The sequence below is a fragment of the Carassius auratus genome, chromosome 15 (assembly GCF_003368295.1).
Source record: "Carassius auratus strain Wakin chromosome 15, ASM336829v1, whole genome shotgun sequence".
In the NCBI taxonomy this organism is placed as follows: domain Eukaryota; kingdom Metazoa; phylum Chordata; class Actinopteri; order Cypriniformes; family Cyprinidae; genus Carassius; species Carassius auratus.
The window spans coordinates 22139767-22162358 of record NC_039257.1 but is presented as its reverse complement, the minus strand read 5'-3'; the positions used below and the strand labels follow the sequence as shown (position 1 = coordinate 22162358).

The 22592-nt window shown below is 41.3% G+C and overlaps 1 long non-coding RNA gene across 1 annotated transcript; it reads right to left on the bottom strand.

The window, feature by feature from the left end:
• Positions 1–17740: 17740 nt before the first annotated feature.
• LOC113115587 (uncharacterized) lies at positions 17741–20185 on the bottom strand. The gene is made up of 3 exons (XR_003293916.1): positions 20117–20185; positions 19884–19990; positions 17741–17801 (listed from the first exon to the last, which is right to left on the bottom strand). It is a non-coding gene; the product is annotated as an uncharacterized LOC113115587 (long non-coding RNA).
• Positions 20186–22592: the final 2407 nt, after the last annotated feature.

Genomic DNA, 22592 nt, shown 5'->3' with positions numbered 1-22592 from the left:
ACATATAGCATCCGTTTAGGAGTATACGGAGAAATTTGAGGTGATTAAAACCCTCTTGGGAAGGCAGAAGTCTGTCGGGGAAACACGGGCTCTAAGGCTATACCGTGGACTATACACATACGAGTACCGCTTGGGTCTCAATATGGAGCCCAGCCTTCCATGGTTCTCACGGATTCATCATGAAGGCCAGGCGCCGGACGTTCCGCCGCGTCCAGCTGCCTAGGGTGATGGAGGATCTCAACAGGGTCTACAGTACGGACACTCTGGAGCAGTTTTAGCAAGCCGACACTAACCGGGGCCTCTCAGTGCCACTACCCGTTTGAGGTGAGAACACAGGAGGATACCGGCTCTACACGAAGGCTATAGAACCTAGCGAACGTGTTAGGGGTCGCCCAGCCCGCAGCTCTACAAATATCTGTCAGCGAGGTACCACGAGCCAGCGCCCAGGAGGAAGCAACACTTCTAGTTGAGTGAGCTCGCAACCTGAACGGGCAGGGCACATCCTGAGCCTGATAAGCCAGGGTTATGGCATCCACAATCCAGTGGGCCATCCTCTGCTTAGAGACGGCATTCCCCTTCTGCCGGCCTCCGTAACAGACAAAGAGCTGGTCTGAGGTCCTGAAGCTTTGCGTCCGGTCCACGTAGCACCTTAATGCTCGAACAGGACAAAGCAAAGCCAGGGCTGGGTCTGCCTCCTCCAGGGGCAGCGCTTGCAGGTTCACCACTTGGTCTTTGAAGGGTGTAGTGGGAACCTTGGGCACGTTGCCAGGCCGGGGCCTCAGGATTACCTGGGAGTCAGCCGGCCCGAACTCTAGGCACGAATCGTCGACCGAGAATGCATGCAGGTCCCCTACCCTCTTGATGGAGGCCAGTGCAAGCAGGAGCACAGTTTTCAATGAAAGAAACTTTAGCTCAACTGAATGCAAAGGCTCGAATGGGGCCTGCTGTAGTGATTTAAGCACTAGAGACAGGTCCCAAGAAGGTATACAGGGGGGCCGGGATGGATTTAACCTCCTGGCCCCTCTAAGGAACCTGATGATGAGGTCATGCTTACCCAAAGACTTCCCATTCACAGGGTCATGGTACGCAGCAATAGCGGCAACCTGGACTTTGAGGGTGGAGGGAGACAGCCTTCGCTCCAACCCTTGCTGCAGAAAGGATAGCACGACCGCAATCGGGCATCTTCGGGGGTCTTCTCGGCGAGAAGAACACCACTCAACGAACAGGTTCCACTTCAAGGCATAGGCGTGTCTCGTAGACGGTGCTCTTGCCGAAGTGATGGTGTTAACTACCTCTTGGGGTAGGCCACCTAGAACCTCCGCGTCCTGTCCAGGGACCAAACATGGAGTTTCCAAAGGTCTGGACGAGGGTGCCAAATGGTGCCCCATCTCTGAGTCAGTAAATCCCTCCTCAGAGGAACTGGCCAAGGAGGGGCTGTCAAGAGGAGCACTAGTTTGGGGAACCAGGTCCGAGTAGGCCAATATGGCACTACTAGCAAGACTTGCTCCTCGTCCTCCCGGACTTTGCACAATGTCTGTGCGAGAAGGCTCACTGGGGGAAACGCATACTTGCGTAGGCCCCGCGGCCAGCTGTGTGCCAGTGCATCCGTGCCGAGAGTTCCCTCGGTCAGGGAGTCGAAAACCTGGCAGTGAGAGGTCTCTGGAGCAGCAAACAGGTCTACCTGAGCGGCTCTGAACCGCCTCCAAATCAGCTGGACCGTCAGGGGATGGAGTCGCCATTCTCCCGGGAGCATTGCTCAAGACAGCTCGTCGGCTGTACGACTGAGCAGGCCTGGAATGTGAATGGCACGAAGTGACCTCAGAACCTTCTGACTCCAAAGGAGCAGGTGGCGGGCGAGTTGCGAGATGCGACGAGGGTGCAGACCACCTTGGCGGTTGATGTACGCAATAGTCGCAGTGTTGTCCAATCGGACCAGCACCGGCTTGCCTCGTAAGAAACCTTTGAGACGGTTCAAGGCAAGGTGCGTTGCTAACAACTCTAGGCAATTGATGTGCCACTGCAGCTGCGGGCCCGTCCAAACCCCTGAGACTGCATGCCCGTTGTACGTGGCCCCCCCGGCGGTGGTGGAGGCATGCGTGTAAACCACAGCATGCCTGGAGATCTGCTCTAGGAGCACCCCTGCCCAAAGGAATGTCAGATCTGACCACGGAGTGAGGGTTTGGCGACAGGCCGGTGTAACTTGGACCCGGTGAGTGCCGCGCTTCCACGCCCACCTCAGGACTCGGCCATAAAGCCAGTGCTGGAGCGGTCTCATATGTAATAGGCCGAACGGTGTAAGTGCCGCTGTGGCCACCATATGCCCCAGGAGCCTCTGAAAGAGTTTCAGTGTGACCGCTGTCCTGCTCTTGAACGTATTCAAGCAGGCTAGCACCGACCGCGCACGTTCCTCTGTGAGGCGTGCTATCTGTTCGACCGAATCCAACTCCATACCGAGAAAAGAGATCCTCTGCAAAGGTGACAGTTTGCTCTTTTTCCAGCTGACCTGAAGGCCCAACAGGCTCAGGTGCCAGAGCACCACATCCCTGTGCTCGCACAACTGATCTCGAGACTGTGCTAGTATCAGCCAATCGTCTAAGTAGTTGAGAATGCGAACACTCTGCTCTCTGAGAGGAACGAAAGCTGCCTCCGTGACTTCCGTGAAGACACAGGGAGACTGGGACAGCCGGAAGGGCAGGACCTTGTACTGATATGCTAGTCCTTCGAATGCAAACCGCAGAAAAGGTCTGTGGCGTGGAATTATGGACACATGAAAGTACACGTCCTTCAGGTCGATCGCTGCAAACCAATCTTGGGGACGGACGCACCTGAAAATGCGTTTCTGTGTCAACATTTTGAACTGTAGCCGATGGAGGGCCTGATTCAAAACTCGCAGATCCAAGATCGGTCGTAACCCACCGCTTTTCTTGGGTACAAAGAGGTACGGGCTGTAGAGCCCCATCCTCATATCGGCTGGAGGGACCGGCTCTATCGCGGCCTTCGCCAGTAGGACTGCGATCTCCTTCCGCAAGACAGGGGCATCGGACGCTTTCACAGTAGTGTAGCGGACACCGCAGAGCTTGGGGGGAAGCCGGGCGATCTGAATCGCATAGCCGAGGCTGATGGTTCGCAGAAGCCAGCGAGACGGGCTGGGTAGCGCTGACCAGGCGCCTAAGAACCATACCAGCGGAACCACAGCCGTACCCGCAGTGGGGCAGCGCGGTGGAACACAGGGACCCAACTCGGGCGGCTTGTGAGCAGGCCGGAGTGTGGTGCGAGTGTGGGGTGCAGGGCTCACCTGGTTCCACAGGTTGGCAGAGGGTGTGTGAGTAGGGCCTTTGTTGACGCTCTCGAACCGCCCGCTGCTGCCATCTGGCGAAGGAGGAGGATGAGTGAGGTCCGGTGCTTGGCCGTCCGCAACTCTCCGTGCCCTCCTGGGACCCAGAGAGGGAGGAAACTACTCTCCTGTCGAGATTTCCAGATTCTCCGCCTGGCCCTCCTCTAGGGGAGGGAGAGGTGCCTTCACCATCCCCCAGAAAGCAGCTACCTCTCTCTGGGTCACCCGTCCCAGGGCCTCTTGCTCTTCTGCTCACCGCCAAGTTTGACGGGGGCCAGGACGGGAGGGGCAGCCTGCCTGCGCCCAGCTCAATGGCACCACTTGGAGGCTGCTGCAGATGCGATGCGTGAACAGGGGCGGATGCAGGGGGCTGCCCTCGGCGACGAGCAGGCTGGGGCACTGCAGCCGGCGGGTGGGTAGAAATAGCAGCAGCTGCCCGCCGGGGCAGGATGTGTCGGATCGCCTCAGTCTGCTTCTGGGCAGCCAAGACTTGCTGGGCCAAGATCTCGACTGCGTCGCCGAAGAGGCCGGTCTGGGACACGGGGGCATTGAGAAACCTGACCTTGTCGGTGTCCCTCATGTCTGCCAGACCCAGCCACAGATGGCGCTCCTGGACCACTAATGTGGACATCGCACGACCCAGCGAACGCGCGGTGACCTTCGTCGCTCGAAGCGCAAGGTCAGTGGCGGTTCGGAGCTCTTCCAGAAGCGCTGGATCGTGACCACCCTCGTGCAGGTCTTTCATTGCCTCAGCCTTGTGCACCTGCAGTAACGCCATAGCGTGTAAGGCGGAAGCAGCTTCCCCGCAAGCCACATAGGCACTGCCGGTCAGACCAGACGAGTGCCTACAGGCCCGGGAAGGGAGCACCGGGTCTCCACGCCAGGAGGCGGCGGACTTAGGACACAATTGCATCGCTACCGCCCGCTCCACCGACGGGATTCCTGAATACCCCTTCGCTGCACCGCCCTCGAGGGTGGTGAGGGAGGAGGAGCCCGCCGGCTGGTTTCTGGCAGTAAAAGGTGCCATCCACGACTTGGTGAGCTCGTCATGCACTTCCGGAAAGAAAGGCACTGGGGTGGGGCGCTGAGAACCAGCGCGCACCACCCCGAGAAACCAATCATCCAGCCGTGAGGGCTCGGGACGCGGTGGGGGATTCCACTCGAGCCCTACCCTCTCGGCGGCCCGGGAAAGCATAGCTGCCACTTCGGAATCCGAATCAGGCTTTGTCACCATCCCAGAGGACGGTAGCGCAGCCGAACCGTAATCCGACAGCTCTCCCTCCGATGCTGAGATCGACATCTGGTCGGGGGGAGTCCCACTGGATACCGCTGGTACGCTCCTTGACGCACCCGTGAAGGTCTTTTAGAGAAATTTGCTCTTTTAGGAAATGCTCTTTTAGTGCTGAGGCGCACAGGGGCATTGGCCGCTTGCAACACGACAGGGGTAGTGCAACCTGAAGTGTGCAATCCACTCGACACAGGAACGACCGCCGCTGAAGCGCCGTCTCGCCAACACACGAAGCTTCCGAGAGCGTGCTGAACTCGTAGTTCACAGCAGACACAGTTGAGCAGAGCGATACTAACGCTCGGCTCCGAAGCGAAAAGCTGGTATGCATTGCACCTGCTGCCCTCTTATACTCACGCAGTGATCAGCGGCAGCTGGATGCAATAATTGCATGCCAATGTGCATTGGCTCGTTTAGTTTACACTCGAAGTAGATTGGTCTATCGAAGTGATATCCCATATTCGTCGGTCATCCGACGTGGCGTCGAGAGTGACCGACTGAAAGGGAACTGTTCATGTCAGCCTTGATTTTTTTTTTTTTTTTCAATATACTATTACAATTACAGCATGTTAGCAAAGTGTGACTGGACATTTTTAGGGCCTGAGCACCGAGGTGTGAGGACCCTCTTGTATCTGCTTTGTTTATTCTTCTTCTTCTTCTTCTTCTCCCGAATGAATCACATTTTTGAGGGCTTTAACATGCTCAAAAAGTCATGAAACTTTGCACACGCGTCAAACCTGGTGAAAATTTTCGTCTGATATAGGATTCAGAAGAGGGTGTGGCAAAATGGCTCGACAGCGCCACCTATACCAAGAAAATCAACAGCCTTCCAGCTATGTTTCACGTACATGCACGAAAATTGGGACACATATGTAACACACCAATACCTACAAAAAAGACTCTTGGAGCGAAATTCTAAACCCAACAGGAAGTCGGTTATTTTTAATATTATGAGCATATTTTGTGTAATTTTGGTCATTTCCATGTGTTGTATTTTAACGAACTCCTCATAGAGAGTTCTTCAAATCAACACCAAATTTGGTATGCCTAATCTAAAGGCCTTTGCGATGTTAAATTGCGAAGATCTTGAGTTTTCGTTGAAGGGCGTGTCCGTGGCGGCCTGGCGAATTTTGATGATTCGCCATGAAAAATGAAGTTGCTATAACTCACACATACAATGTCCAGTCTGCCCCAAACTTCACATGTTTGATGAGACTCAGAACCTGAACAGATTGACATGCCCATATTCAGTTATAGTCATAGCGCCACCTATTGGCAACAGGAAGTGACATATTTTACGCTGTGACGAACTACTCCTAGAAATTTTATGACATCAATGTTTTTTTTGTGGTCAGTCTAATCTAAAGGCCTGTGCGATGTTCAGTTGTGAAGATCTTGAGTTTTCGTTAAAAGGCTTGTTCATGGCGCCGCGACGAAGTTCGATGACTCGATAACTCAGGCATAAATTGTCCGATCTTCCCCAAACTTCACATGTGTGATAAGAGTCCTGGCCTGAACAGATCTTCAGGCCAATATTCCACCGGGTGTGGCAGAATGGCTCTGTAGCGCCACCTATACACTTTCAACGGAGTGCGCCTCGAGCTATGTTTCACGTACATGTACAAAAATTGGTACACACATGTAACACTCCAATACCAACAAAAAAAGTCTCTTGGTACGAAATCCGGATCCCAACAGGAAGTCAGTTATTTTGAATTTTCCCTTCAAAATTGGTGTTGTTTTTGCCATTTTCAGGGGTTGTACTTTAACGAACTCCTCCTAGAGATTTATTCAGATCACCACCAAACTTGGTCAGTGTAATCTAAAGCCCTTTGCGATAATAAATGGCTCGATAGCGCCACCTATACACTTTCAACGGAGTGCGTATACACATTAAACGGAGTGGGCCTAGAGCTATGTTTCACGTACATGTACAAAAATCGGTACACACATGTAACACACCAATATCTACGAAAAAGTCTCTTGATACGAAATCCGAATCCCAACAGGAAGTCAGTTATTTAGAATTTTCTCTGCAAAATTAGTGTTGTTTTGGCCATTTTCAGGGGTTGGACTTTAACAAACTCCTCCTAGAGATTTATTCAGCACCAAACTTGGTCAGTGTAATCTAAAGCCTTTTGCGATCTTAAATTGCGAAGATCTTGAGGTTTCGTTAAAGGGCGTGTCCATGGCGGCCTGACAAATTTCGATGTTTCGCCATTAAATAGGATGTTGTTGTAACTCAGGCATAAAATGTCCAATCCTCCCCAAACCTCACATGTTCGATAAAAGTCCTGCCCTGAACACATCTGAAGGCCAATATTCCACTATAATGATAGCGCCGCCTGCTGGCAACAGGAAGATTGGCACATATATGGAATAAACATTGATATATTCTATTTATGAGTTTAAACGCATATTTCTCACCGTTCACCTATTAACTAAAGCCACTCGCTGCCGGTGAGCCCGGGTGCGAGGGCCCGTTCATCGCTGCTTGCAGCTTTAATTAATCTTATGTTTTTAAAAACACACCACCTGTTTTAATAGCAGACAAGTATCATGAAATTGGTTTAGTTGATATAAACACCAATTGACATTATTTCATTGTTTTGTAAATGTTGTGTTAGAAATTGTGAATTAATAGTTGATTTGTTTGAAGCCAGGCCTTAAACTGCACAGACACATTTGTGAGAGAAGTCAGGAACTTTGGAGAAAGATTCTAGAGGAAAAAAGACACATTTACTGCAACAATAGATGAATTCTAGAGGCAAACACTCCAGTGTCTGAGAACTACACATGGTAATGCAGTCTCATGAGCAAGTCCTTTCCCTCTGTAACTTTTTCTTAATTCTTAATTCTCACCCTGCTAAAATCATGCAGAACATAAGCTGAGCTCTCTATCCACTAAACAACTTAATCTGGATTGTTTGTTTCACTTTGACCAGGTCTCGGATCATAGGACTGAGAGATCCTCTGGCTGAGAAAACGCTACACCACATCAGTGCTGGATATCAACCACAAACTGTTTCCAGACACGAGAGAAGAAGATCATGATGGGCAGATGAAACCAGTTTAGATGTGATGATGGGAATCATTATTTTCTGAAACAGTATCAAATGTCTTATATGTATCACATTATCTGTTTCACAGTTTACTGGATGGGACTGTGTGAATTTTAAGGACATTTCATCACTCATCTGTGTGAACTGATTGATATATGAGGTTAATGTATTTTTGATGATAATTATTTTACTTTATAAACTGTATAGTCTATGCTTCAATAAAATGAAAATGGTGAATATTGTGTTCTGAAGATTCTTGGTAAATACATCATTTTACTATGTAGGCTCATACTGTATGTGTTTATTTTAGACTTGGAAAAACTACATATTAATTATTGGGATTATTTTTTACTTAAGACATAAACATTTTTGATCGGATTAATAACATCTGGGACATCAGTACACCAGAAAGTTATTTTTTATATTTTAGTAACAAATATGCAATTTTTTTGTAAAATAAAGGGAGTTACGAGATTAATTATTTTTGCATTACAAGATGGTGCCATGGGCTTTATTGTTACAAACACTTGAGGGATAACTGAGAATGTAGCAGGAATAATCAATGTGGATCTTGTACTGCATTAAAATCATGAGCATGCACATTACTGATGTCCAGCACATGATGAGCCAGATACAGGGGTGAGGAGGACATTTTTACACTGATTTTTGCTAATTAGTTTATATATATATATATATATATATATATATATATATATATATATATATATATATATATATATATATATATATGTGTGTGTGTGTGTGTGTGTGTGTGTGTATATATATATATATATATATATATATATATATTAGGGCTGGGCAAGTTAACGTGTTTTTATCGCGTTAACGCATTAATTAATTAACGCCGACAATTAGTTTATCGCGCATTAACGTACTTTTTATTTTTAAAGTCCGTTACTCACTGCGTTTCAATACACATAGCTAGACTGTAATAAAACAACCGAATACAACACAAACCATGATCATATTTCTTGCACTATCTGTGCTAAGTGTGCTGACTTTATTTGAAATGTCCCACTGCTGTGCAACATGAATAAAATGTTTAGCGCACGTTTCAGCAAAATGTCTCTCTTTATCATCTGAAAATGTGAATAACCTTGTGTGTCTCAGCAACTGGCTAGGCGCAGATGAGTAAGTAAATGTAAAGTTGGAAGAATGGATAAATGAAGTTAATTTTGTCCACTCAGTCCTTTTTGGACTGAGATTCTTAGTCTCTTAAAGGAGATTGATGTTGTTGCTCGGAAGGGGCCAGTTAAAATGTAATGATCGAGGTTCTGGACAATTTTTTTTTTTTTTTTACAAACTAAACAAAACGTTAATGTTTTATTTAATAAAACATTAATGTTTTAATGTTTTATTTATATGTTAATTTATATTTAATTTGATTACATTAATGTTTAAGTTAAGATTTACAAGAAATGTTAACTGCTATTAACTTTTAACTGCTGTAAAAAAGCACTTTATTTTGTTTAAGGTTTTGACAAACAACATTTTATTGCACTTTTGTTCATACAGCAGAACTTTGAAAGAATAAAATTACACAATACACTAATTTTGATTTCATTATTGAATTTTGAGCATGCTGCGATTAATCGTGATTAATCGCAGAAAATCATGCGATTAATCGCGATTAAAATATTTAATCGTTGCCCAGCACTAATATATATATATATATATATATATATTTATATATATATTAGTATTCTTACCACTGCATGAATTTGTCCTTGTGTAATAGTGAAGCATCATAATGTGTATAAATTGTCCTTGATTACTGCTTTACAGTGGGGAATAGATAAAGGCAAGCTGTTGCAGGTTCATTATATTTATTGCCATTTACTTCAAATATCAAATAAATAATCTATTATTTTCATTATTAAATCATTTCTTTCAATTTTTTCCATGTTTCATCAGATGGCCTTACAATGTCCTGTCAAAAGGTATAATACACTGTAAAAATATCGTAAAATAACGGTAAAAAGTCTGGCAGCAAAGTTGCCAACCACTTACCGTCAAATTACAGTAAAAAAACCTTCAATGATTTTACGGAAAAATTATGTTTTTTGAAAACGGATATGTACCGTAAACAATTTTTGTATTTTTACAGTCAAACTGCTGTAGAAAGAAAAAAATCTCATTAAAAAAATCTCTGTTGAATGTTAAACAAATGTATAAATCTGTATAAAAACTTAAAAATATTGCAGAAATACAAAGACTTCTGTTTTAATACAGTATTATTTGGTATATTTTTAAGATAATCCAATCTAACTACAAGAATTCCTTGTCAAAGCAAAGACTTCTTTGTAAAAGATACAGAAAATGTTGTATAATTACCTTCAGATACCTTAATTTAAAGCCCAATACCAGTGTATTGATCGATTTAAAATTTTATTTTATGTAATTATTCAATCTATTTATAGTAAATTCCTGTTAAATATTGGTTATATCCTGTACAAAAAAATAAGATCTTGTGATATTAAGTTTAAGAAACATATTTTTAACTGTTATTGCTTTATATAAACATTATTTGACGTTAATAACAAGCAACTCTCCAATATTTCTACATATTTTTACCATTTCAATACTGGGGTTTACTTTATATAAACATTATTTGACGGTAATAACAAGCAACTCTCCAATATTTCTACATATTTTTACTATTTAATTACGGGGGTTTACTTTATATAAACATTACTTGACATTAATTACAAGTAACTCTCCAATATTTCTAAATACCATTACCATTTAAATATGGTAGTTTACTTTATATAAACATTATTTGACAGTAATAACAAGTAACTCTCCAATATTTCTAAATACCATTACCATTTAAATACGGTAGTTTACTTTATATAAACATTATTTGACAGTAATTACAAGTAACTCTCCAATATTTCTAAATACCATTACCATTTAAATATGGTAGTTTACTTTATATAAACATTAATTGACAGTAATAACAAGTAACTCTCCGATATTTTTAAATACCATTACCATTTAAACACGGTAGTTTACTTTATATAAACATAATTTGACAGTAATTACAAGTAACTCTCCAATATTTCTACATATTTGTACCATTTAAATATGGTTGTTTACTTTATATAAGCATTATCTGACAATAATAACAAGCAACTCTCCAATATTTCTACACACTTTAACCATTTACGTACAGGGGATTGCCTTATACAAACATTATTTGTAGTAATTACAAGCAAACCTCCAATATTTCTACATATTTGTACCTTTAATGTATGGGGCTTTACCTTATAAAAACATTTTTATTATGGTAATTATAAGCAACTTCCCAATATATCTATATATCTACATACCTTTACAATTAATATATGGGGGTTTACCTTATATAACCAACACCTGACAGTAATTATAAACACATCTCCAATAACTTTACATGCTTTTACCATTAATGTACAAGGGTTTACTTTATATAAACAATATATTATAGTGATTAAAGGCAACTATCCAATAAATCTATATACTTTTACCATCAATGTATGGGTTCACTTTATATAAACATTAATAGACAGTAATTACAACCAATTCTCCATTATATGTAAAAATAAACGTTTATTTTGTAAACAATATTTGATAGCAATTACAAGCAACTGTCCAATATATGTACTTACTTTTTCCATTACAGCATGGGGTTTAGTTTATATAACCACTGTTTGAGAGTAATAATAAGCAACTCTGATTTATAGACACCTTCGTTATAAGTGCATGAGACTAACCTTTTATGAACATAATTTGACGGTAATAACAAGCAACTCCAATATATCTACAGACTTTTCATATTAGTGCATGGGATTCACTTAATATAAAGATTATTTGACAGCAATTACAAGCAACATTCCAATTTATGTCCACACATTCTATATTAGTATATGGTGCTTTGAATGTACAAAAACTGGAAGGTCTATATTAAGTGCATTTGCATCAACAACTTTTTCACTAAATACATAATACATTTTTCTGACATTTTACAGCATGTCCCATCCATTCAGTGCAGATCCCCATTTGAGATGTATATTTCCCCTCGAAAGAAAGATGTTAAGTCATGTGAGTGATTCCTTTCAGAGTGAACACGGTGAATCTGACTGCAGTAGATGTGAAAGATATGAATAAAAGTGATGTTAATTCAGCCAGCGCACATACCTGTATTTACTTCCTATTTTTGGTCGAAGTCCGAAGTTGCTGGCCCAGAAAATGTATTAAAGCCATCGTTAATAAAGTCCAAGTGACTACAGTGGCGCAATCTTAAGTTTATAAAGCGACGAGAATACTTTTTGTGCACAAAAAAATAAAAAATAGCGACTTTATTCCACTATTCATTTCCTTCTATCTGGGCCTTGAGTCTTTTCATGTAGTGTGATAGCGAAGCGCTTCTGTGTTGTACGTCACACGCATCACACACATGACCAGCATCGGCCAATAGTGAGCCTACATGTGACCAGCGTGTGACGTACAACACAGACGTGCTGCGCTATCACACTACATGAAAAGACTCGAGGCCCAGAGAGAAGGAAATGAATTGTGGAACAAAGTCGTTATTTTTTGGGGGGGTTTGTGCACAAAAAGTATTCTCATCACTTTATAAACTTAAGATTGAGCCACTGTAGTCACTTGGACTGTATTAACGATGGCTTTAATACATTTTCTGAGCCAGCAAGTTATAACGTCTATAGAAGTCTATGGAGGAGTGATCCAGCTCTCAGATTTAATCAAAAATATCTAAATTTGTGTTCCGGAGATGAGAGAAGGTCTTACGGGGTTGGAACAACATGAGGGTGAGTAATTACTGAAAGAATTTTAATTTTTGGGTGAACTAACCCTTTAATGGCTTGAACACTTCAATTTAAGTTCAAATGTCTAATCAAATCGTACTATTACTGTACATAATGGCATGTCCCAGTGTTTCCTACACCTTAATCGGTAGTTCTAATGGTGCGTTCACTCCAGACGTGAATAGAGCGTCTGGCGCGAGTGATTTCAATGTTAAGTCGGGCGAAATTCGCGAGTTGAAAAATCTGAACATTGGCAAAATTTAGCGCCTCGTTAAACAATCAGGAGCTTACTCTAGTAGTGACGTGATTACGATGTAGCAAACGCCTGTATGTGCATACCCGGAGCTGTATGATACTACTTCATACTTTTACAGAAACAGGAATAAAAAGGATCTTGCTTGTATATATAACATTAGATTAATTGAATAAAGACCAAAGATTAGATTTACCCCAAACAAGTTATATTTTATCTTGAACCACTAAAGAGACATCAGAGCCAGCGGCACATGATCACTGAGCTCCCGCTGATCTTGTGGAGCTCGTCTCCGAAATCGGCGAAACACATTTTTAAATAGACGCAGTCTTTATATATAAACCACATATTTGAGTTTAAAACAACTACATTCTTGCCTGAAATACTTTTAAAACTACATTTCATGACACGATAACAGTAATATTTTGAAAATTATCCAAATAAAAATGGTGGTTGAAAATGCTGCGTGAACTCAACCGGCAGAAGCCCCCCCATGATGTGAATTCGCATCTGTTGTGAAGTTCATTTCACGCGCGAATGAAGTGTCTAAACTCAAAATGTTCAAGCGTCTAACTACGCGCGAATAGCACGATATAGGGCCGTTACATAGTCAACGCGAGCAAGCAATGCGAGCGACTCGCTCCCTTTCGTAGTCTAAACAGTGGACGCAAGTGTCACGGGCGATGTGCGTATGCAATACACCGCTCACGCTACGGGGTAGTAAAGTCGGATGATATTAGTAGAGTTGGGTCACGTGATATTCAGATCACAATGACAACTGAAGAGGAGTGCATTCTATTGCTGATTTTACATCGGCGGCAACAAAGGCAGCGCAGAGATGGTGGTATGTTATACGTATAAGCTCGCATAATTTTTCCTCTTCACCAGCCATTGTATTCAAACCTTCTTCTTCTGTAAACATAATATACTTGAATTAATGTACAATACCTGCAATGTCGCCCCCCACCGACAACGCATAGTATTGCGTGCATCGGCGCGTCGCGTATCAAAAACTAGGATGACACATTTGGCTATGCACCGACGCATAATGGCAGCCGAAGCGTATTGATGTGTAGCCTTGGGGACGCGTATTCATACAGATGCGTTGACTATGAAACGGCCCTTAAGGCCAATTTATACTTCTGCGTCAAGTGTACGCCGTCGTGAGCTTACTTCTGCGTATGTCTGTTTTGCTCTGCAGTTACACCGCCGAAACGCTAGTTGACGCGAGCGGGTTCCACTGTGTTTACATTCCTCGATCCTCGCGGGCTTCTATGAACAATGGCGACTGAATTCGCTGCCATCTGACAGTCTTTGTAATCTCCCGAAGAGGAGTCATACAGATGGCTGTATTTCCTCACTTCTTCAATTAATCGCTCCGTCACTTGGTCCATTTCCATGTTGGCTCTTCACTGAATTTCGGAATTTAAAAATGGCGGGCGGTCCAGAGTGCGGAAGATCATTCCGGAAATGCGTAGGAGGAAACGTGATACTACCAAGCCGACCAATCACAGATCTTGCAGTCCGCGTCGTCGCGACGCGTAGTTAAATTTTTGAGGAATTATGTCTTATTCCTCTCATCGCGAAGCAAACGGTAAAATAAAAAACTTGAACAGTCTCGCTGCTTTTTCTTCTGTGTGGGCATATTTAAGCCGCGCGCTTCAGTTTGAATCTGAATAGCGTGTTCAGAGCGGGGGCGTGGTCACATTAGATATAATGAAGGGAGACGTGAAAGATTGGACATCACGTTGTTTTCATATGGATTACTTTTTCACAGAATATCTGTTTTCGGCAGCAAAACACTTTAGTTTTAAAGTAGACATGTCAAGCTTTCTATAGATATCTCTCTCATGTCTCTTCGTTGAGTATTCACGGAGTTACACTTCATTTTAATGATGTGTTTGTAAATGAAGATCAGCGGCAACTTTTTCGGGGTTATCAGGGGAAAATGACTCATAACGCGTATCCGCGTTTTCAACACACAGTATTGTTCAAAATAATAGCAGTACAATGTGACTAACCAGAATAATCAAGGTTTTTAGTATATTTTTTATTGCTACGTGGCAAACAAGTTACCAGTAGGTTCAGTAGATTCTCAGAAAACAAACAAGACCCAGCATTCATGATATGCACGCTCTTAAGGCTGTGCAATTGGGCAATTAGTTGAAAGGGGTGTGTTCAAAAAAATAGCAGTGTCTACCTTTGACTGTACAAACTCAAAACTATTTTGTACAAACATTTTTTTTTTCTGGGATTTAGCAATCCTGTGAATCACTAAACTAATATTTAGTTGTATGACCACAGTTTTTTAAAACTGCTTGACATCTGTGTGGCATGGAGTCAACCAACTTGTGGCACCTCTCAGCTGTTATTCCACTCCATGATACTTTAACAACATTCCACAATTCATTCACATTTCTTGGTTTTGCTTCAGAAACAGCATTTTTGATATCACCCCACAAGTTCTCAATTGGATTAAGGTCTGGAGATTGGGCTGGCCACTCCATAACATTAATTTTGTTGGTTTGGAACCAAGACTTTGCCCGTTTACTAGTGTGTTTTGGGTCATTGTCTTGTTGAAACAACCATTTCAAGGGCATGTCCTCTTCAGCATAGGGCAACATGACCTCTTCAAGTATTTTAACATATGCAAACTGATCCATGATCCCTGGTATGCGATAAATAGGCCCAACACCATAGTAGGAGAAACATGCCCATATCATGATGCTTGCACCTCCATGCTTCACTGTCTTCACTGTGTACTGTGGCTTGAATTCAGAGTTTGGGGGTCGTCTCACAAACTGCCTGTGGCCCTTGGACCCAAAAAGAACAATTTTACTCTCATCAGTCCACAAAATGTTCCTCCATTTCTCTTTAGGCCAGTTGATGTGTTCTTTGGCAAATTGTAACCTCTTCTGCACATGCCTTTTTTTAACAGAGGGACTTTGCGGGGGATTCTTGAAAATAGATTAGCTTCACACAGACGTCTTCTAACTGTCACAGTACTTACAGGTAACTCCAGACTGTCTTTGATCATCCTGGAGGTGATCATTGGCTGAGCCTTTGCCATTCTGGTTATTCTTCTATCCATTTTGATGGTTGTCTTCCGTTTTCTTCCACGTCTCTCTGGTTTTGCTCTCCATTTTAAGGCATTGGAGATCATTTTAGCTGAACAGCCTATCATTTTTTGCACCTCTTTATAGGTTTTCCCTTCTCTAATCAACTTTTTAATCAAAGTACGCTGTTCTTCTGAACAATGTCTTGAACGACCCATTTTCCTCGGCTTTCAAATGCATGGTTAACAAGTGTTGACTTCATCCTTAAATAGGGGCCACCTGATTCACACCTGTTTCTTCACAAAATTGATGACCTCAGTGATTGAATGCCACACTGCTATTTTTTTGAACACACCCCTTTCAACTAATTCAACTAATTGCCCAATTGCACAGCCTTAAGAGCGTGCATATCATGAATGCTGGGTCTCATTTGTTTTCTGAGAATCTACTGAACCTACTGGTAACTTGTTTGCCACGTAGCAATAAAAAAATATACGAAAAACCTTGATTATTCTGGTTAGTCACATTGTACTGCTATTATTTTGAACAATACTGTATAGGGTTTTAACATATAACTGTTAGAGCTAGCGAGACATACTGATAAGACGCTTGGGAGAAAACAAACACATAACTTCATAATCATACTTCGCGTTGTGATTCGGAGATGCTTGTTGGTCTAAATAAAGTTGGTAATGAACCCTCATTTATGGCCAAACGCTTTGAAAATCCCGCCTTGAACTCACCGAGATTAGAAAAGCAGTCATCAGTGAAATGCCATTGGTTCTTCTGATCTTCATTCTTTGGCAGTGAAAATAAAACAAACTTGTCTTTACAATTAAAAACACACGGTCTCCTCGACATGATGCTATCACACCCACCACTAACCAGAGCGTCTGTGTGGGGGGTAGGGCAGTTCAGAGTTTTGTTTCTCCCATGACGGTAGGCGGAGATTATTTTGCAAAGTGTTCCTAGTGACATACATAGAGATGGGCAAAAGATTTGAAATCTATAACGACTTGTTTCAGTGATTCAGAGTCGACTCCCTACTTTAGAAGCCGATAACTTTATAAATCGTGTACTTTTTGGTTTAATTACTTTGCACATTGTTTACACTGATGGACAGCTACATCATACACTGTAATACAGGTAATTTTTGATTTCCCATCTGTGTGGCTCTTTAATCATTTTAAAATATGAGCTTTATGTGGGTCTTTTCCAGGAGTATGACGTGTTGATGAAGTATTAGACATGTTTTTGATATTTGTTTTAGTTAAATTAAATGTTATATTAATTAAAGGTGCTCTAAGTGATGTCACGTTTTTTAGGCCAAAACATTTTTTGTCACATCCAGCAAACATCTCCTCACTATCCGCTAGCTGCCTGTCCCCTGAACACACTGTAAAAAAACGCGGTCTCTCTAGACACCACAGGCTCCACAAACAACAAGAAAAACAAACTGGGCTCACCCGCACCATGAAACATAACAAACTGTCCAGCCAATAAGCAACAAGAAAGATTTGGGGGTGGGGTTTGGGGAATTAGTGAGGAGGAGGGAGGGTCTAGCTAGCCTCCATTTTGTTTGACAACAATTCGAACGTCAACAAGAAGTTACGACTCCCGGCATCGCTTAGAGCACCTTTAAGTATCTGTCTTTACATTCTGAGTAATGCTGAAAGGTTTTAACTTAAATCAAGAGACAGCTGTATGTGGGTCGCAGGTGTGTGTGTCGCATTGAACATTACATCGCGGCAGTTGTGTGTGGCCTTGCTATGACGACCATCTGCATTGAGGGGTACTATCTCTGGGTATGATCTGCAATGGAAAATGGAGCATGGCCAAAGCTGGTACTAGTATTGGAAAAACAGTATAATCAGTATTAATATACAGATGTGAATGTTCATTTGGCAGATTGATATTCACCCATGTCCTTTCAGAATTCCAACTATGGCTATGATCCTCTGTAGTGGCTCTCACCAGGCCTTGACCTGAAAAATAGATCAGATGTATTATGCTTGTAAAATTTCCTACACATCAACGGTGGCCACATTGTATTGTTTTCAATTTACACACAATGGCAACTTTGCCTCCTACCCTCACAGCATTGCCAGAGCAGAGCCATTAGGATGCCGCTTAACAATAATTGCAGTTTGGAGCTTGAATGAAAATTGAGCATGAACAAACTTTGCCTCTATTAATGCTTCTAATGCAGGAACATTAAGGGATTAAAATGTATTAAAAGGCTTCAAGGTGCTCTGTAAATGTGATCAACAAAATCTTAAAACCACTTGTAAAACGGACTGCTATCAAGTGTGATTTTGGCACAAACCTCTGGCAAAAGACTGAGTTTAATTATTCTGACTCGCAGTACAATTATTGAATTTAGAGATGGGTCATGATTTTCAAATTTTCATTAATTGTCAAATGGAATAGTTTGTTATTTTTGCCGAGTTTATAAAGTAGGGCTGTGCAATTAATCGAAATCGTAATAAAATCACAATTTGAGCGTGCGCAATTTTTAAATCGCTTTATAGCACGATTTTTCGCGGTCCCGACCTCCTGCAGTATGCTATCCGATCCATTCAGAATGCAGCGCACCTAAGTGGAGTGCGAGAACAGAACAGACTGGCCATAAGCCTAACGGCAGGTTCACACACTCTGTCTGTGATGCGTATTTTTTCCGAGCCCATGTTAATGGATCAGAACGTTTACACTGCATGCAGTAAAAGATGCGAAGATGTGAACGGAAAAGGTTAGATATGGAAAGGTGCAAAAATAATTAATATCTAGCATATGAGCATAGAGAGTTGTGAGTGCACAGGATACAGTTTGAGCGAGAGGAGACACGTTTTAAGTGCACCCACTCTCTCCGGGCGAAAGTTAATGTTAACTGACTGAATGTGCTACTGCTAACGTTAAGTTAAAAACGAGCTGCAACTGAGACAAGTCTTTGTCAGGTCCTAACTTAACATTACGTTAAATAAGTTAAACCATAGACTGTATAAAACAAGGTCCCAACCTGAAACAGCCTTTTATTTAACGTTAACTTAACTATCAGGTGTTTGCAAGAGGCAAAATATGTAACGTTCAGTTAACAGCTAACGTTATTAAATTAATGTTAGTCAACCACAGGTATTTAACGTTAACGTTATGATGGCTGATGCATGTTTCACATTCAGGGATAATGTTAATAACGTTTTAACTTTATTAGGACCGGCATAATGTTACATTTGCTAAAGCTAGACAGACTTTTATAAGGTTAATACATAACGTAACGTTACAAACGGCGAGTTTTAACGTTAGCCCTGCTGACTCGACAATGTTAATGTTAACTTACATATTAAAATTGTAAAATGTATGAAAAAAGCTGCCGCACTTAAAGCTGCGGTAGGGAACTTTTGACGCTCTAGTGGTTAATAAACAGAACTGCTTGCGTCTTGCGGAAGAACATTGTAGCCGGAGCTACTTCTCTCTGTTTATGTCTATGAAGAACCACACAGGTACTGGGTTACTATTACATACATTTTTCTACATTTTGAACACAAACAAAGTTACGGACCGGACCTCTGATTGGTTGTTTCTTACCGGGAGCGGATGGCTTTCTGCAAATGGCAATAGGACCACTGGGAGGAGCCAGAGGAGCTTGATTTTTTTCACAGATTATCTGTCTCATATTCTACTGTCAGGACATAATGACAGGTTTAACAAATATGTAAAAAATATATTTTTTACAAAAGTTACCTACTGCAGCTTTAACAAGCACATTTGACATTGTGAGGAAACATATACTGTAAATATATATATATATATATATATATATATATATATATATATATATATTATTTATTTGAAATTGATTTAAATTGTAAAAACTTTGCCATTATAACATTCACACAACATGAACTGAGTAATGTCATCTTTGAGACTGTCAGTTATTACATGATTAAAAATGTAAACATACACTTAAAGCATGGCAATCCCATCAGAAATGTGTATCATAGCAAGGGAAGCACACAAAAAAGCCAATAGGTACCAAAATCAAATAACCCTAACCCATCAAATAATTTTACCTGCAGCCGCATTTATCATGGTATCTGAGGGTCTTTCCCTTAATGGTGTCCAGTGATTAAAGAAAGAACTGATGAAGGTGACATGAATCTCCCGTTTCAGTGCGCCACTTCAGCAGAAGAAAGACAAAAGGACAGAAAGTTACTCAGACTTTCTATCAGTAACAGTATGAAAATCATACTTAATACTATCCTAGTGTAGGTTTTCGAACAGTACGTGGGTAAAATTGACTTACGTTGGTGAATCATGGGTCTTTCTGTTGGGTGTTCTCCCCCGATAAAAATCTTATTCCAATGCTTGATCTTAAAAAAAAGAAGAGTAAACAATCAGTGTTTTTAGATGTTATGTAAACATACTTCTAAAGAATAAATGACGGTTTTATCACTTTACTCATTCCCACGCTTTTTTACCTCTCATGCGTTTGAGTTTTAAACTAACGTTAGCTGACAACATAAACACATAACGTTAACTTACGTTAACTTAACAACAACAAAACACAGCAATGTCAGATGGTACTAACACATGAAATACGTGCTAATATCGCTACGCTAATTGTGAAGCAGTACAAAAACACACACAGAGATAACTTATTTATCTTATGAGGCTCAGGCTGCAGTAACGTTAAGATGACAGTTAAGTTACCCGTGTCCCTAAACGTTAACGTTAGACTGTTAAGGACTGAAAAATGTTTTCTTACCTGATATCGCCAGTATTTACAGACCACGTACAACCCCTTCCTCTGTTCACATTCCAGCTTTTGTTCTTTGTTGATATATCAACTAAAATTCGCTCAAAATGTAAGAATTCAACAGGCAGATATAAAATAATCCAGGTCTGACCGAGTAATCAACGCAAAGCAGCTGCTCCGACCGAGAGTAACGGACATATTTTGTGCAGAGCCGCGCACATTCTCATTGGACGGTTTCCTGGAAAACAGACAGATTTGTGCGAGTTAACATAGCTGTGTATTAAGTTTTATTTGTCTGTATTATTATTTAATTAATTGGTCAAATGACATGACAGTGTATGAATAAAAATGTAATAATGCAATGTAAACTGTTAGGCAAGCAGACAAAATTGTAAATTCACACAAAATCACATAAGGCAAAAGGTTTCTGCTGCACTGCTGTCTTGAGGGTGAAACTATTATTGTTAATAATGATAATAATTATATTTTAACATATACATTGAAGAGCTGTTATGATCAAAAACTCATTAAATGCGAATGAATTATCATGATAATACGTTAAAAGGCAGAAACACTTCTAAATCAACGTTGATTTCTTTTACAAGATCTGTATGTTGAAACAACGTAATGTTTTCATTCAATGTTGATTTAGAAGTGTTTTTGTTAACCTTTTTCAACCATGTAGCATTAAAGGTTATTTCAACGTTGAAACAACAACTGACATTATTTCAATCATATTTCAACAAGGTAGGTCATGTGCCGGCTGGGTAAATATATTAAATTACCTTTAGTGATATCTAAAGCACAGAGACTAGAAAAACAATTACGATGTTTGTTTACACGGTTGTGTACCATTTTAATGTCTACAATTCCTTCATCCCTAGTTTACCAAAGCTCAAGTTTATGCTACAAGAGCCTTAGTTGAACTGTTGAGCCCCAGAATAAATTCCTAGTCTTTCACACATTGCTCACCTATTGTAAATTAAAAATATATAGCACCCCATTTTAAAGCTTTATTCATAGTGTGGCTGTTTGTTCCCATCAACAGATGCCTAATGATTTCACTGCAGTGAGTATGGGATTTAAATCCTGCCATGATTCAAAACTGAAAATACAGTTCTGAAAGGTTGAAACTAAGTGTTCGAAAACTCAAACTCTTACAAAAAAAAGTTTTGCAAGTTCGAAAAATAAGATTTGCAAGCTTGCAAAATGTAAAAAATAAAATAAAAATATGTCTGCAAACATTATGTTGTTTTTGAGATTTCCTTCTTCAGAACTGCAAAAAGTTAACGGGGAGTTAACGAGGTGAGTGCAACTTATACATTACATTGGGTTTTGTTTAGACCATAAAAGCAACCTCTAAGATGCTGTTTAATTAAATGTTCGTTTTCAATCAATATCCTGTTAATCTTGAGTGCCTATAGAGTAGTACTGCATCCTTCATAACTCCAAAAAATCTTTAGTTTTATTATATTTATAAGAGAAAGATAGTCTGTACTGTTTTTTCCCGGAAAAACACGAGCGGCTGCAGGCGTGACATGTGAGCGGAGCTAAAGAATCACGAGCGCGAGTAAGCTTTTGCGTTGAGAGCATCTGGAAACTCTGACATTACCGTGAGGAAAAAAACATCATCCAAAACAAACCATGGCTAACAGTCAGATTCAGCCGTATATTTATGATCCAGAATCAGATCCAGTGGCTGAAATTTAACAAGAGCAGCAGCAGCAACGACTACAGCAGGACGTCTCTATGTAGTATGTATTGAAACTGTTTATATTTGCTTAGCGGCTTTGGAAAATGACTAAGTTCCACTTTATGTCATCTTTTTTTTTTTTTTAAGGTGTACATGTGGAAAGTGCAGTTTGATGACAACATTGCATGTTGTTTACTTGATGTGCTTACGCGCCGATAGCTAAGTTAGCAACACAGAGATATTTGAAGCAGTTTTACTCTTTTTTTTTTGAAGAAGTTTTACTTTTACTCAGTTTTACGGTTCCAACACACGATCGTGACCCTTTTTCTT